Genomic DNA, 17,232 nt, shown 5'->3' on the forward strand with positions numbered 1-17,232 from the left:
CTCTTTCAACAAGCCTTTTAAGTAGAGACCTATCCCAGTCTGCGTCCGTGTTAGAATTCCTTTTAGTAGGTTTTCTTTAATATGTTTTTAACCCTTTTTTTAAAAAAAATATGTTTTTAAAGCTTTTTAAAAAAAATGTTTTTAACGTTGCTTTAATGTATTTTAAGGTCTTTTTATTATGTTTAAAGTGTGCTTAGCGTTTCTGTTTGCTGCCATGGGCTCCTGCTGGAAGTGTGGGATATAAATAAAATAATAAATAAATAAATAAATAAAATGTTACCAACAGCATGGTTTAAAACTTCAAGTCATTCTTTGTATACTTGTTTTTTTAAAAAAACAGAAAGCAAACAGAGAGGTATTGCTTTCTCCTTACCTTATCAGTCTAGACAAAAATACCTGATGTGTCCATCACTGGCAGCCTGAAACTGAACACTTGAAGAAATGTGTCAGCTGAATTGGTTTCGCTCTCCAGAACAGCATGAGAAGCCCAATTCATAAGTAATTAGAACTAATGCAAATGAGAACACTGTATGAAACTATATACACTGCTCTCACATTAGTTTCAAGTGGATTTAACCAGTTAAGATTTCTAGGCTCTTGTTCCAATATTAAATTTCCAGTTACATTTACTCAATGGATCACTACAGAGCCCCCAGTTTGGACCATATTCATGCCAAAGACAAAGGGGACTTTCCTGTCGCCCTCCTTCCTTAAAGCACCCAGCAAGCCAGGGGACCCTCCTGAATAGTGTGAGATGGGGTATGGGGAGCCACTCCAATTTTAGCCAATTTCAGCCCCACACATGCATCGCTGCCCTGCCCTCATCCCAATGTTTTCAGAGGATCCCCTAGCTCTCTGGAGACCTTTTTCAAGGGGCATAGGGTGAGAGGAAGGAGAAGTCCCCTTCTGCCAACTTTCTTCTACTCAAGGTTCATGGGATCCAAAGTACCAGAGAGGGAGATGCCCCAGTACCCTCTGACCTCACAGCCCTAAGAGTCCCAAAGATGCTAGTGCATCACTCCACTGGCTCATTATGCTATGCCAAGCAAAGCTAGATTCTTTTTACAATTTCACTCATTAGGAAACTCTTGGCATTGTGTTCCATAATCAGAGCAAGTTAGCAAGAACAAAACAATCCATCATTATCCATTCATGGTGAATAAATGAGTCAGTTTCACCTAACTATTTCTGTCTCCATCAGGGAAGTTTCAACACAGAACAATGCCAAAAATAATCAAAGGCTTAGGTAGAAAGAAAAAGTTCAAAAGTTAATGCACATCACAAAAAAGTGTGAGAGAGTGATCACGTACAGTGTCCCCTTTTAAATAAAAGCCATCAAAACCTTTTGATCCTAAATCATCAGCTTGACCTTTCCATGACGTTTTCCATGCATTGAACATGGAGTGGATACAATCCTAAGGACACTCTACTCCTCATTGAACTCAGTGATATTTACTTTGAAGTAAAACTTAAGAACTCAGAATCTATGTTTTTATATTTGGGGATGGGGACATCCCTGAGCAAGAAAAAAGTGCTCTTGCTCCATTAAATGTATGTGTTAAGCCTGTTTCACATGCGACTTTTGATACATATGACTTTACCCTTTTTATGGTGACTTTATTGTTTCGTTGTGTTTTATTTTTATGTACACTGCTCAGAAATGCTAATGATTAAGAAGTATTTTAAAAATGCCTTAAATAAAAAAAAATAAAATGTTGATAGTCAAATGCTTCCATTAGTATTCATGTTTCTCCTGAATTTGTTGTTCCAGTGCTTTTGTAGTTTCAACTTTCCCTACCCTACATATAGGATGTCATCAGAAACCCATTGTCCAGGTATTGAAAAGACAATACTGTATTGATGGATTACTGAACCTTATGGGAAACAGAGCACAGAGTAGGTAACTGAAGTACTAACTCAGTTCTCTCCCATCCCTTCCCTGAGTGCTTAAAATAGGAGAGCAGAACAGTATTATGTTTAACTGCAAATGAGAGTATATAAAAAGGTGATTCTCAGATATTTTATTCAGGATTATTCATGCTTTTCCTTAGGATCCAACTACCTCTTAGTGTGAACATTCAGAACCCTAGCGAACGACAAGAATGTGTAGAGGAAACAAGCCCTAGAAAATCACTAGAAAAGTACAAGACAGATACAAGTAATCAAGTACTAACAATTCAATAATCTTAATATCCCTCTCCCTTTTCCATGGCTAGACCATCTCTCTCTGTATATGCAGTCTGGTTCTTGTGTTTAAGAAAAACCCAATACCCTGCAGGTCTCTTCTCTTAGCTAAACAGGACACTGGTCCATCATCCCTTGCCTCAGATTGCAGGTATGTGCAATCAGACTCCGGCAGGTGTAATCAGCAAGTTCAGTGGTAGAGCATCTGCTTTGCATGCAGAAGGTCTCAGGTTCAATTCTTGGTATCTCCAGGTAAAGCCAGGAGACTCCTGCCTGAAACCTGGAGAGCCACTGCTGGTCAGTGTAGAAAGTACTGAGCTAGATGGACGAATTGTTTGACTTGGTATAAGTCAGTTTCCTATGTCTCTTCCTTATTATCTTTACCTTCACCTATAGCATGGATGAGGTATCTGCAGCCCTCCAGATGTTGCTGGTCTATAACTTCCCTGACCATTGGCCATGCTGGCTGGGCTGATGGGAGTTGGAATCCAACAACATGTGGACAGCCACTGACTGTCCATCTTGGCCTTATAGCTTCTTCATTTTCTTTTGCTGTGTATTCACGTCAGAGTTCATTCACCATGATTGCCCCATCATGCTTATTTGGGAAATGTGTATATGACACCACCCATGAGTTCACACACTTATTATTTAGCATTATTTAATAACTGTACACTGTATTACACGTGTTTGCCTTTTAACTTCCTCTGGTGTATTATCCCCAACATCTACTATCTATCGTTGACTCACTCAAGACACTCTTTTGGCAAAGGTTTCCGGAACCACCATTTGGAAACACAACCCTTACATGATGGCATGATTACTTCCTTACTCTGTTTATTTGAACTTCTAATCCACCTTTGCCTGAAGGCTTACAGCAGGAAAACACAACAAGGGCAGCTTGATGTTCAGTCATCCTCAACTATTATAACCTGCCCTGTCTTTTATTGCTTCCAGGACATACTCTGGCTGAGGATTTTGAAGTCTCTGAAGCATGAAGCTCAAAGCTGGAAGTACCTACACTAAAAGCAGCCTTTTGTGGGCCCTCATTGTTCATACTTGATGCTTAGCAGGCAGCATGACTCTCTTTGCAGTGAACACCGCAAGAAACAAGAGGCCAAAGGCAATCTAAACATGACAGTATGCTCGGGTCAAAGGAAGGGTGTTTAACTTAAAATGAAGCATCTGAATTGTGCCTAAACAGTTCAAGTTTTACTTAACTGCAAACCTTCCATTGAGTCTACAGATGGCACACACACACACACACACACAGGGTTGGCACCTTGGCCAGACAAAGTGCAGGTCACAGGAACATTACAAAATGGTGAGGAGGAAAGGTTGATAATGCTGTCCAAACAAACCTATAACTGGAAATTACATGGGTACAAGATCTTGCATAGGAAGCTGTCCCATCTCTGTTGATCAGCAGGGGTCAAGGTGGCTCCTACTACCAGAAGCTTGATGCATTGCAAAGGTATTTCTGCCTCTTGGGAGGGCTCCTTTTAAGAACAAAGGTAGGATATAAATTTAATATATTAATAAACTCCTGTGCCTCAGGATGGCAGTAGTTCCTTTACAGGATGCCATGTATTATCTTTACACAATAAAGCTGGTGGCCAAAATATTCGTTCCCCCCATTAAGAAATATTTAATTCTGAGTGATCAGGGGCTCGGCTAGGACTGGACATGCTGTAATCCTTGGCTGCCTAGCAGTACGCAGTTATGATCTGACACACAGTGAAGTGCTTGACTGTTTCATTAAAAGACGTATATTGGTAAATACCACATTTGGCCCTGTTAAGATGCAACACACATCACAGCTTGAAAGTCACATATTGCATTGCCTCCACAGTTCTTATATAATCAAGGTGGCAATTATATTTCATAGTAAAAATCCAAGCATCTCAACATCCGATACAGCACACACATGGAATTATTATCTAAATATTTCAGTGCCAACATAGGACATACAGAAATGAAGATATTTGGATACTGCAGCAATGCCTGAAAAATCTGTATGGGAGCAGTGTTGAATCAAGAATCCCAGGAAAACACCCAGTTTTATAAGAATTGTAAATGATTTCCTGGAAGGAAGTTATGCAACTATTCTGAACATACCACATCTAGCCATTGATCATTAAAAAACAATAATACCCTAGCAAAACAAGAGGTCTCAATTTATATTGGTAAAAACAGTATTTTTGGCACTCTAAATATGAAACTGCAAGAAACAGTCAATAATTGAGAATCTGCACTAATGCCACAATCTCCTCCGTGAGTCAGCCAAAAATTATTTTATGCTTATCCACGAATACTCACATTCATCCAAGAAGTAAACTTCTTGCACCACAGTGTTGAGAGTCCATTAGACCTCAGGAAACCCATGAGAATGCCTTTCAGGGCTACACTGCAGTCAGATATTCCTTAATTTATTTTTTAAAAAGAGAGAAATGGATTTCTCAGAGCATTTGAATTTCTATTGTGCTTAAAAGAAAATCCTCTTTTGCCTCCTCCTGTTTTTATAATTTTCCTTCAAAACCAGAAAGCTTTGCAAAGGGGCATTTGTTCTACCTGGGCCAGAAATAGAAGCCATGTGCATCCTGTGTTACGACTTATCAGAACTATTAATATGATCAAATTAGTAGCAGTTAAGTGAATTATAAAAACCTTCCATATTAGTTATCTCATTTTTGTGCACATGCTGAAAGAAAGGTTATATTTATAAAGATCCTTCTTAATCTTTGACAAAACCTGCCAATATCGTCATTGGCGAAACCAAGAATACAGTGTGCATTTACAAGAGCACAGCATTACCTCATGTTCCAAGGTATTTAATTTTTTACAAGTTTTAAGACCTATGTATAAGCAGAAAGCAATATTTTATTGCATCAAGCATAGGATAGATGGTTGTACTGTTTTAATTGTACCATTGTGAGTAGTCACTGAAGACTGAAGCTGAAAAACAATCATTAGTAAAACAACAACGAAGTAGACAAAAAAAGTCCTCTGTGCAGAGCATTTCCCAAGCTGTGCTAAATCAAAAAACAGTATTGTAACCCACCACTGTACAAACTCATTTATTCCATTACTTTTATCCAAGGTGGTTGCTAATCAGTCATCCCATCATAAACAGAGTACAAAGTCTCCCTGGAATATATTTTGCTTACCTTTAGAAAACTGCATCTTGAGGCAAACTTATTTTTACCTAGTGATGAAGAGAAATGTAGTAGGTATCTCTTGGTATAGCAATATCCTGGTATAACATTACCCAACCTAATTGCTTCCTACCCACACTCAGCACTTGTAGACCACAACAATTTCTAGTCAAGAGGGCACTTTTCTCCAGATATCTAGTCTAGAAGAATGCAAATTGGATAACTGCACTGGAAGCATGGTGCACTGTCTGCATTCCAGTTACAAATAGACTGTGTAGGTGCCGTCTGGGAGACCCAGCAGGGTTTAGAGCCAAGGTTTGGTTTCTTTTAAGATCAATAGTTGTAAGGCACAAGAATACTATTAAAAACCTGATTCATATTAAAGCTATCACTTCAGCAGCTTCTGTTGTTACTGCACCATAGTCAATTTTTAAGCAGATCCAACCCAATTATATGGGAGGGCCAGGGCAGGAGAAACATGTTTTTCTTTAAAATGTTAACCAGAGTGATTTTTAATTTAGCTGGACAAAATATGAACCTATATAAGCCACACAGCAAGATACTACTGTTAAGTACCAATAATAAGAAGCAAACGGGGGGGAGGGGGGAGCCAGAGATAGACAAGACACATATTCGCAATACAGTAGGCTGCATTTTAAGTTCTGGCTTAATTTAAGTATCAGAAACAACATGTTGAGGCATCTTAAATCTCTTATACTACTTTTTTTAAAAGACATCAAGCTGTCTTCTTCTTGGCAATCACTCGTGACCGAATAAGATTGTCTTCCAAAATATAGTCTTTAACAATGGATCCGTCTGAATCTGTATCCACCGCCAATGTACCAGACCATGACTAGGGGCTTCTGGATTTCACAGTCCTGCCCCGTAGCCATTTGCTGATTGCCATGGGACTTCTGTTATGGAAGACGCCTGTGCGTGAATTTGTTTTATGTGGGGAGATCGGCGCACCACGATCAACACACAATCTTGACAGAAAAAGGCTTTGATCCAATGGCATGGGTACCACAACGATTGGAAGTCCTTCATTTGCTGAAGCCTTCATCCGCCTTCACAGCCGTTGTAACATACACATTGTTATCCTCCGCCTGTTCTGCCGTTGAGAACTTTCTTTGTCTGGTTCCTCTCCCTTGACCTTACCGCCATGGGTGACCCTCCTGGGAGTACATGACTCCCGACGCCATCACTCACAGGGTTCATTGGAACACGCAAGCCCACTCTCCACTACAAGGGGACATCAAGCTGTATAAACCATCTGTACTACATCTCCATTGCCACTGCCACACAGGAAGCAGCTTACAATTATCCAGAGTGCAGTATTACCTCATTTATAACCACAGAGAAACACTAAATGTCTTTGGAAATAGTAAAAATGAACAGGCTTACTAAACAATGCTTGCTGTGTTTCTCTTCACACGACCGAAACTATTCCCCTCTATATTTATAATTACTTTCTTGATCCTATTTAGAGCACAACCCTATACATGTCTACTTAGAATTAAGTCCCACTGAGATCAGTAGGACTTACTCCAAGGTAGGTGGGTATAGGAATGAAAAACAAGGTTGGAAAGATATACCACTTACCTGGGAGTAAGTCTCATTAAATTTTGAGTAGACATGCACAGAAGTGCACTGTGACAAACTGAAAATTCTTTTGTAATGTTAAAAACTGATTGTAACAGAACAGCCTGCTTCAATACCTCTTTTCCTGTGAGATAATCTTACTATTGCCCAGAATCTGTGTCATTATCTTGCACCCCATTAGATTTGTCGGGAGTTCCCCACTCCCATTGGATTTATCACAGAGAGCAAGTCAGGCCACCAAGTCTCTTTCAGTTCCAATGTCAAGACTGCCAGACTCCTGTTCTTGTTCACACACTCACACCTCAATGACATCACCTCCAGCCAGGGGAGGGGGAAAACACACAAGCCACCTGGGCTCATTTGGAGCAAGGGCAAGATATTTATTAAATTTATAAGTCCCTTCCAGAAGGACCTCCAACCATTAGCTCCTATGGCAACAAATTACTTATACTTATCTGGATGGAGGATAGAGCAAAATGCATCTGTGCATGTATGCGTGTGTAGAAACTAGTCTACTGTACAAAGGTCACATTTACATTCATTGCTCTGCCCGCTTTTACCTTGGGCCCTGCCCACCACTGATATGTGGCCCCTGGAAGCTTGCCCAGAAGAGAGTACAGCCCTTGAACTGAAAAAGGTTACCCATCCCTGATCTACACGCTGGATTTTGCAAACCTCCAAGATCCTTTCTACTTGAATGCTGCCGACCCCCCGCCCCCAAAAAAACATCACTTTAAAAAAAGAGATAGGTTGAGATGTGCTCTTTGTTTTGTAGGCCTAAGGAAGCTCTGGCTGTTCCCAGCCAGAACTGAACCTGTGCTCCTGGGCATGCAGAACTGTACTACACTACCATCTGTGTTCTAAATCTAATTTTAAGACATATTATCAAGTGTAAGAATTAGGGACAGGCAATACTGCATTAAAATGTAAGCAGTCTACCACTGCTCTCACTTGACTTTGATACATTGACAACATACTTAGAATTAGGACTCCGTAAATGAATTGGGTGTTCTGTATACTCTGGACCCCTCTTACACATTTGCATACACTGTTCGGCTCTATGCTATAAATATGAAAGGAGGAGGAATGAGAATAACCAGATTACACCTGGCTGGTAGGGATGGCAAACTTTTAATGCTACACCCCTACTCACAAGAAACCCCATAGATATGAAGCACTGTTGGCTTCAAAGCCAGGGAGATCATTGAGATGGTGGCATCGGTTATCAAAGAGGCAACTCTCTTGGAAGCACCTTGCCCTGTTTGTCGCACTAATAAAGAACAAGCCCTATATATTTTTTAAAAGAACAGGAATTGATGTGAGGCACTCTTGGGAAAAGCAGATTAAATTAAAACACATTCATGCACCCCATATCAGTGATGGGGAACCTCTGACCGGCAATTTGGCCCATGAGGCGGTTTTAGCAAAGCTACGCTGCCTGTCCATTACCTGACATCATATGATGTCAGATATTGGACATGTAAAGCTGTGGCTGCAAACAGTGCTGAACTGAAGCTGTAAATTGAATTTGGCGCCTTACCATGTTACGTTACTTTTGGTAGAAATCTGATGCAACTGGGAGCTCTCGAATGTATTAGAAACTATAAAGTAAATATGCATAGGGGTAGGCAGCAATGTAGGCTATGTGTAGGTGTATGTACTGCTATGGGCAATAGTGCGGCTCACTCATACTTGAATTTATTTTGTGGCATGCTTATTAGACGAGTTGACCACAATTAGTTCAAGGTATAACCCTAATCGTAAACTCTTCGTTCCTCAAAGAAACCAATTGACACTGCATGCAGAACCCTGAAGTTACACAACCTCAGATATATGTATTTACTACATGGGCTTCTGGGTAACTTGAGTAGCTACCTCCTGAAATGAAGCCCATTTTTTAAAAAATAGATCAAATAGCAAGGATTTCTGATTTTATCTCATCCAGGCAGAGAGGGGAAAAAGTGTAGTTACCATTTAAACAGAGCCAAGGACCCATCATTACTACTAAGCAGTGTATATAGCACCTCTAACTAAGCACTGTAAATTAAACCTTGGTTACTGCTTGTGGTTCGTTCGGAGAGAAACATACCATGAGATTGGGTTCAGGCATAACCTTAAGCCAGCCCATGGTCTGTTTCCTGGCAACACAACAGCACAGGATTGGGAGAGGAGCAAAGCACCTGCCCTTTCGGCAGGGTATACTAAGTATGCCATGCATTCACATTTAAACAATAATTCAACTATGATTTAAATCAAGGGTGGGGAACTTTTTTCAGCTGAAGGGGCATATTCCCTCCTGGGCAATTTTCTGGGGCCTGCATGCTAGGAATGGGCAGGGCCAGAAGCAAAAAGCGGGCAGCATAACTGATGTGACTCTTACCTTTGTACAGTAGGTCACATTCCAGCTACACGCACCCCTCTTCCACCCAGGCAAACAAGAGACATTGTCATCACCATTAAGCACGAGGTGGTGGTGGAGCAGGGCAATGAGGGGCATGGCTTAGGGAGAGGTTTCGGCCTAGGCATTGGCCCAGAGGTTCACATTTGGCCTCCAGAGCTGAGCTTTCCCACTCCTAATTTAAAGTGACATGCAAACCAGGCCAGCAGTGTTTAAATTCATCTAGTATACAAGGATTTTGAAAGACTTAGAGCAAGTAAAACAGCATCACTTCACTGAGCATTACAAAGGTAAATACAGATCAAGACATCTACATTCCACTCTGGCAATTTTTAAACGAGATATTTTATTGCTAACTTGCTATTTCCTTATTTGACTCTCACCCTAGGTATTTTGTTTCAACAACATGTATTCAGGTGCTCAGTTGCATTAGAATGTTTTTACTCTCAAGAACGGAAGCCCCGTAATTGTACCTATCATCAGTATTTTCCCAATGCCTTGATGTTATGAACCCCAATAAGGTTCATAGACTCTCAGTTTTGTGTATTTTTCAATCTACTCTTAAACATTTTAGATACTTTATGAGAGACAATAAAAATAGCATAAATTTAGTCTCTCACTCAGTTACTAGATGAACCACACACAAGTAAATTGCTCCAACATTTAGCACTTAAAAAACTTGTAACATTTGCAATAAACTTTAATTTCCTCACAAACTAAAGGAAATGCAATGAAGTACTCACCACATTTGCTCGGCAGCATGCAGACAGCATACATTAACACAAAAACCACTACTGGAGTAGGAAAAATGCAGACTTTTTACAAAGACTCCTCTCATGAGAGTGCTGTATTCAGAGAGCAGATCAGCAGTAACAGGGCAGAGTTTAGTAACTTTTTTCCAGCTTAAAATTTTTCCTGAGACTTGCTGCCAACCATGCATCAAGGGCTAGTTGTTTGCCAGCAAAGGCCTGCCCAGCTCTTGCCAAGCCTTTTGAGGGATATTAGCACATAGACATCCCTCTGTCCTATGTATACTGCTAGCCCTCTAACTTTACTTACAGAAAAAGGAAAACACAGCTTAACAAAGTGAGCAACTGGTTAGCCACTTAGATGAGGGAGGAGCTATAGACTATTAGCATTCTATGTTGCTTAGCAACTGCTAGAGAACATGATTGACAAAAACCTTTCAGCAGAGATGGGAGAACGACATGCAATAGTTTATTTATTGAAACCAATAAAGTTTTATCCAATCAGAATTACCACACATACTTTTAGTAGTAGAGTCCCTTTTGCATGAAATTATGCATAGGATACAATGATTTCAAGAGTTAATAGCCCTTTTTTAAATGGCAAAATCTCAAGCTACAACTGCTCATTATTGGAAAAGGTCATTTTATACCCATTTCAGCTTGCAACATTAAAAAAACTATAAAACACACAAGTTAGAGCTATGATCTAAGCAGACTTGCTTTAAAATAAATTCCGGGTGGTTGGAGGGAGGTGCCCAGAATGACAAAACAATATGATAAAAAGTCACAATTTTATTCCGTTTTTATAAATAAAAAATGTATAAAAGGACGTTTATACATTTTTATTTATAAAAACAGAATAAAATTGTGACTTTTTATCATATTGTTTTGTCATTCTGGGCACCTCCCTCCAACCACCTGTTATATTGAACGACATCCACTTTTTCTCTACCTTTAAAATAAATTCCACCTGAGTACAGGAGTCGTGGACTCCGCTTTAACTTAAACACACAAACATGAAACAAGAACATTTCAGCTTTGTTTTTTCACAAAGTTGAAAATAAGACTCCTGCCAACAGCCAATAAATCTTAGCATCAGGTTTGGATTTATCTCTAGCTTACCCTTACCCCTCTTCCGGCAATCCCTATGAACAGAAGAGATTTCTATACAGTCTACATGTTCAATATAAACAAACTCAAATTCAACCAAGACAGACATATTAAGAGGCATTTACACTACAACTGTCCACTCAAAGTGGTTAGCCCCTTGAGGGCTGTTTGGTATTTAATATAAATGTCAAACTGAGGATAGGCACAAAATTAGTGTTAATATGTTTACACAATATGATATTATGTATTAGTCTGTGTCCTGCATATCTGTATCATGAGAAATATGAAATATTTAATTTGAGAGAGAAAGAACTCCACGGCAAACATACACATGCACGGAGCAACTGTAGACCATTTGCTGCCTGAGGGAAAGGACAAGATAGCTTTCCACACCCAAAGACCTCCCCAATTCATCTTCAGAAGCTGACAGAGTGGTGACTGAATACTGCTTGAACACTGGTGGGACAGCGTCCTCTCTACCACACCTGAGCACAATAGAGTAGCATAACAAGTTCATGACAGGCCATGCCGCACATACATCTCTTCCAACAGAGAATGGCCAGGGAGCTCAAGAGGAATGGAGGGAGGAGGAGCAGTGGCTGCAAACCCAGTTCTTACCCTTGTACTTTAGAAAGATATCAGTATGAAGATTATACTTCTAAACTTCTTTATGCATATGCAAAAGGCCAGATATTTCATCTGATTTTCTGCCTTTGGTGAAGGTGTTGGACTACGATCTGGGAGACCAGGGTTCAAATCCCCACATAACCATGAAGCTCACTGTGACCTTGGGCCAGTCACTGCCTCTCAGCCTCATGAAAACCCTGTTCATAGGGTCACCATCGGAATGGACTTGAAGGCAGTATATTTACATTTTTATCAGTAATCCATATTATTATTCCCACTATTTCCAATGAAGGGTTGGGTAAAATCCCAGGATTTGCACAAGCAGCAAGAAAGGAAGAAAGAAAGAAAGCTCTAAGAGGGCAACAGCACAACAAGGATGGAACATGTTCAATGTCCACAAAATGTTTACTGGTCATGGAAGTGGGACAGGGAGAAATAGGAAATCAGGGGAGAAGAACTGAATTGAGCAGCTGGGATCCTAAACAGGGAGCACTCCATACTGCAATGTTTTGTTCCAAATCCCACTTTTACTTCATAAAAGTGATTGATGTGGATAAAACTTCTCTCTAACAAGTTTAGAAGCAGGACTTCATATTTGTAAGATGGTAGCCAGCCTGTTTAACCAGTTTATTTTATTACAGTTTAGCAGAGTTGCTTCACATCTACACAATCATGCTGACAGAGAAACCCTTCAAGTGGTCCTCAAAGCAGGGCCAAATTACATCTGCCATTCATCAGTAGCTTGCCCTTGAATGCAAGCTTTTCATTTCTCAAACTGTCAGTGAGGGGGAGGGGTCCAGATTAGGACCCTGGCACAGGGGTAGGGTCTGGATGAGGGGGACATACCTGGAATTGGCATTGGGGAAAAGTTCCCATTTGCTCACAATGGGGGAGAGAATTGGGGATGTTATAAGTTTCCTCAGTATAGAACTGTTATTTCCTCATGTTGTACATAAATAACTGGACAGTATTAATAGTAACTTTACTCTAACCAGAGCCTGTTATACACAAGTCCTAAATATAACTTACAGCAATGTTACTGAGTGACCTTTACAGAAGTGTTCTTTCATCAATACACCCAACATAAAAAAATTGCTTGATGTGACTGCAAGCGTGATGTGATTGCAATGGTGCCGCCATTGTTGGCTTCTCACAATACAATGTCATGCAAATGGCAGTGTGATTTCATGTACCATACACCTACAGTTTCCATTTTTCAGCGATCTTTTAACACCAAAATTAGCTACTAAGGTTGTTGGTAATACTAGTAGCAAACAGTATTATGCTGGTCTTACTTTATGGTTATCTTTATTGTTTTTATTTTCTGGTACTGTATAACGCAGTGGTTGCCAAACTCTTCCCCTCACAAACCACTGGAACATTTTTGGTAGTCTTGGCAGACCACGTAATGATTTTTCTCCCTGTGGTAGCAATTGCAATGCACTGTGTTAGATGCTGTATGATTTTTAATGTATTCATAATGCTTTTTTGCTTCGTATATTGTAATTTAATGTATTACAGTTTGCATTCCATAGAATTCAAATTGTAACGCAATATAAGAAATCATAGAAACAATAAAACACAATTAAAATCAATATGAATATTTAAAGTAGACACACTGCAGGGCACTAAATGAAGCTCACAGACTTCTGGCAGTCCACCGACCACAGTTTGGGACCTTCTGGTATAATGATATTTGCATCATGGTTATTATTTGCATTTTAATATTGCATGGAAGGTATCTTCTGAGGACAGTTACCATAAGAAATGGGCTTATGAATCTTTAGAATAAAGAAACAAGATACCATCATGCAGGTACTGAAATATAGCCCACCAGAAGATAATTTATACCTCTAGTGGGTGCAGTCTTACATGTCACAGGATCATAAGCGCAGCACAAATGTAAACCCATGGACCAGGGTCCAACCCCACCCCACCGCCAAAAATTCAGCTCATGCTAGATTGCACTAGCCCTGCAGAATTTATTTCAACTTCATTTCAAAACTTTTTGCCATGAAGACGGGGGAGGGGGCTTATTTGTTAATGATTCTAAAGCCAGCTCTACGCCACTCTGCTAATTTCATGTTTCTTTGAATCCTGGCTTTATTTTCAAATTATTCTGCTTATAATACTGATAACTCCTGATAAACATTATGTATTCATTGCACATTTCCCCCAAGTTTCCCCATAAAATTCCATTTTCTCCCTCATATACACCCTCTAAATATGTAAGAAGAATACAACTTGGATTGTAAGCATTGCCTTAATGTCCTAAATATAAATCCACTGGAAGATAATGTGGACTATGCAACAATACACACTACAAGATTCACATCAGCAGTGTTGTATTTCCTGGGAGAAGCCTAATCTAAGACATTTGGCCTGGGAGGAGTGAGACCAGGAACTTAAGTATTAACTGTAATATCTGTATTTAAAACTTGATCCAGCAATTTTAACTCAGTCACAAGTTACATGTAACTCTTGTCTACAAATGCTAGAACATTTTGATCATTCAACACCTGTGCAATTTTGATCTTTATGTTGTTAAGTTGTATTGAGACCCTTTTGCATAAAGTGATTAACAAATGTAATAAATAATAGCCTTAGAAAGAAGGCTGGTCCATATTAGTCAAATATAATATTCACTAATAGGCAAAAAAACCTTGCTGTTTAAGAAAGTAGCTATAGCCAACATATTTCTATCAAACTTTAAAAAGCAAGGAAATTGGGCAGCTATAGTGAACGCATCAGGGGAACAAGAGACCTGACCTTCCCTCTGAGATATTGTACTGCCCTACAAATCTGTAAACATGCAAAGACAATTTGGGTTGGTCTTTCACAGTCCAATCCACTTCCTGTGTAGCTTGGAAGAACTGGGTAACATGTGCCTCTGAGCAAATGGTGAGTGGTGGCAACACCTATAATCAGGACTACATCTCCAAAGATGGAATTACATCTTTTGTATGTTTGTTAGTATTCTTCCTGCTTTGCTTCCTTCCTGTGTTACTACTGTTTCTACACAGCATCTAACCTAGAAAAATATATCTCATTATTCATCCTAGAAATCTGTGTCAATTAATTTCAAAGCCTTTTCATTGGTCAATGTCATATGATGGTGAAGACAGCCTTTTGTGTTTCAAACTGGAGGTTATGTTAAATTCATTGGAAACTATTCTGCAGAACAGTCAGTGCCATTGTTCCACAATTATTTTTGGAGCTTTTTTTGTGTGTGTTGCAAAGTGTTGCTGTACTTCACATAGTCACAGCAACAGAGGCAAAAGAAAATGCTTCATTAAAATTACAAAGTAAATCAAAATATTTAAAGTGACTATCTTAACTGCCTTAATATTGTTGCTTCCTCCCTGCTAAAATAAGATCAGCACAGCATGTCTTGTTTCTGTTATTTGGGCAGATTGCAGGTGTAGCCACCACTCACCATATGCTCAGAGGCACATGATATCCAATTATTCCAAGCGGAGGGGAGGGGATGGAAAGGAGGAGGAGGGGGAAGGAGGAGATTGGAAGGAGAGGGGTAGGGGAAGAGAAGGGTGAAGGAATGGGGAGGGAAGGGGCAAGAGGGAGGGGACTGGAAGGATGAGGAGGGGAGGGCAGGTTTGATTAGCATGTTTTTTGAGTTCAGTGGGATTTATTCCTGTGCAATCATGCTTAGGATAGGTGAAACTGTCCTGGGGGCGGGGCAGGGAGGGGGGAAGAGGGAGGGAGAGGAGGAGGAGAACAGGAAGGGGACAAGGAGGGGCGGAAATTGGGTGGGTGAGTGGGCACTGGGCAGAGGAGAAGCCCCTTTCCAACAAGAAAACACTGTGAACAGTATAATTGCTTTTCAGGGTTTCCCCAATTTTTTATTCTACAGCAGGCACATGTAGCCTCTCACCCAATTTTAAACCAAAGCTATGCCTGGCCACATCCACACCAGACCTTTATTTCACTTTAGACAGTCATGACTTATCCCAAAGAATCCTGGGAAGTGTAGTTAGGGAAGGGTGCTGAGACTTGTTTAGGAGATGCCTTGTTCCCTTCACAGCTTCAGTCAGAGCAGCTGCCTGTTAACCACTCTGGCCATTGGAGATCTGTCAGGGGAATAGGAGTCTCCTAGCAACTCTCAGCACCCTTCACAAACTACACTTACCAGGATTCTTGGGGGAAGCTGTGACTGTTTAAAGTGGAACAGATGTCTGATGTGGGTGTGGCCCCCTGATTAGCCAAGCACCTGTGAGTCTGGCTTTTAGATCACTGATTTGGTTCTTACTGAGCATGCCCAGCCTTATCATTGAGTTCAATGCTAAATTTCTTAAATTAATTAAAAATCAGCCACACATTTTTTTAACTTTTAAACTGTAGAAGATGAAGGTCAGAGTATGGGGCAAGGTCAGTAATAGAATTACAGGTACTCTGTGAACATGGCTGATTTTTAATTCATTTCAACAAATTATGAGAACTCTGACAGAACACAGTCCAAAAGGGGTCTGGTTTTTTTCTTTCTCTTTTTACACTTTGAACTCTCGATTCTCTCTGTTTTGTGTATCACCATGAAAACTTAGAGGGTTGTTAAACAAGTGTTTCTCAGTTTAGAACTATAAGTTTTGTAAGGTTTTGTTTTGAAATGAGCTAATGGGAAGCATTAGAATGGCTGAGGTATTTTCAGTTTAACATTGCGGAACATAAAAAATCCATGCTTATAGTATACAGCCACTCTCGTAGCTCTATAATGTTCTAGTGTCTTCCAGTGAAATAAGTAAGTAGGATTCTAGGTCTGGCAGAAAAGAACCATTAACAAAACTAGAACATGCAACAGAGTGCATAGTAATCTGTCATTATCTGAGACACATTAGCGTGAACGCTTACCATCCTGTATACAAATAGTTACTAATTATATGGGTGATTTGATGGATGTGTTCTAGTATGGAAACACAGTTTTGGGAAAAGTTCCACCTGCTAACATTTTGCCTGACAGACATCGCATTACGTTTATGTGGCACCTGATTTGTTTTAGGGCACTCCACCTCACCTGCACAAGAAAATAAAAATTTACATAACACAAATGCAGACTTTATGCATGTGTTCTCATTTATGAGTGGTGCAGAGAACACACAGTCTGGAACCAGAAACTCATGTTGACATCCCTGAGCACATTGCAGTAGTACCTGGCTATGACTAGTGTATCGACTGAGGCAAGTTCCTATCTCTCTAAACAGACAGGTAGCAGATGTACCACCCTAAACTGGTAAAAGGCACTCCTAGCCAGTGTCACCACCACTGAGTTCAAGAGGATACCAAAGCAACGGACTTGTACTTAATTTACAGAAGTGCAACTCCATCCAAATCAGTCGGCTTCCCCACCCACAGTACCTCCATCTTGTCTGGATCAAACCTCACTTGTTCACCCTCA

General features: G+C 40.1%; 1 protein-coding gene across 5 annotated transcripts in view; it reads right to left on the reverse strand.

The window, feature by feature from the left end:
• MTUS1 (microtubule associated scaffold protein 1) overlaps window positions 1-17,232 on the reverse strand; it is a 149,317-nt gene that overhangs the window by 119,909 nt on the left and 12,176 nt on the right. Inside the window, exon 2 of one of the 5 annotated variants that reach the window (XM_061583526.1) lies at window positions 3,546-3,683. The exons of the other annotated variants lie outside the window; for them this stretch is intronic. The gene's annotated coding sequence lies outside the window, so the exon portion shown is untranslated. The remainder of the gene's footprint in view (window positions 1-3,545; window positions 3,684-17,232) is intronic. 5 annotated transcript variants of the gene reach the window in all.

Source organism: Rhineura floridana, chromosome 9, assembly GCF_030035675.1.
Source record: "Rhineura floridana isolate rRhiFlo1 chromosome 9, rRhiFlo1.hap2, whole genome shotgun sequence".
Lineage (NCBI taxonomy): Eukaryota > Metazoa > Chordata > Lepidosauria > Squamata > Rhineuridae > Rhineura > Rhineura floridana.